This window comes from Rhincodon typus, unplaced genomic scaffold, assembly GCF_021869965.1.
Source record: "Rhincodon typus isolate 14 unplaced genomic scaffold, sRhiTyp1.1 hic_rhity00000299, whole genome shotgun sequence".
NCBI lineage: Eukaryota > Metazoa > Chordata > Chondrichthyes > Orectolobiformes > Rhincodontidae > Rhincodon > Rhincodon typus.
In genome coordinates, this window is record NW_025965937.1 from 45,143 (window position 1) to 45,644 (window position 502).

Sequence of the window (502 nt, forward strand, 5' to 3'; positions counted from 1 at the left end):
CTCTCTATATCCCACTGTTCCCCAGTCTGTCCCCTGTCTCTATACCCCACTGTTCCCCAGTCTGTCCCCTGTCTCTGTATCCCTGTGTTCTCCAGTCTATCTCCTCTCTCTGTATCCCATGGTTCCCCAGTCTGTCTCCTTTCTCTATATCCCTCTGTTCCCCAGTCTGTCCCCTCTCTCTACATCCCACTGTTCCCCAGTCTGTCCCCTCTCTCCATAGCCCTCTGTTCCCCAGTCTGTCCCCACTCTGTATATCCCTCTGTTCCCCAGTCTGTCCCCTCTCTCGATATCACTCTGTTCCCCAGTCAGTCCCCTCTCTCTATATCCCAATGTTCCCCAGTCTGTCCCCTCTCTGTACATCCCTCTGTTCCCCAGTCTGTCCCCTCTCTCTACATCCCACTGTTCCCCAGTCTGTCCCCTCTCTGTATCCCTCTGTTCCCCAATCTGTCCCCTCTCTCTATACCCCACTGTTCGCCATTTCTTCCACTCTCTCTATATCCCA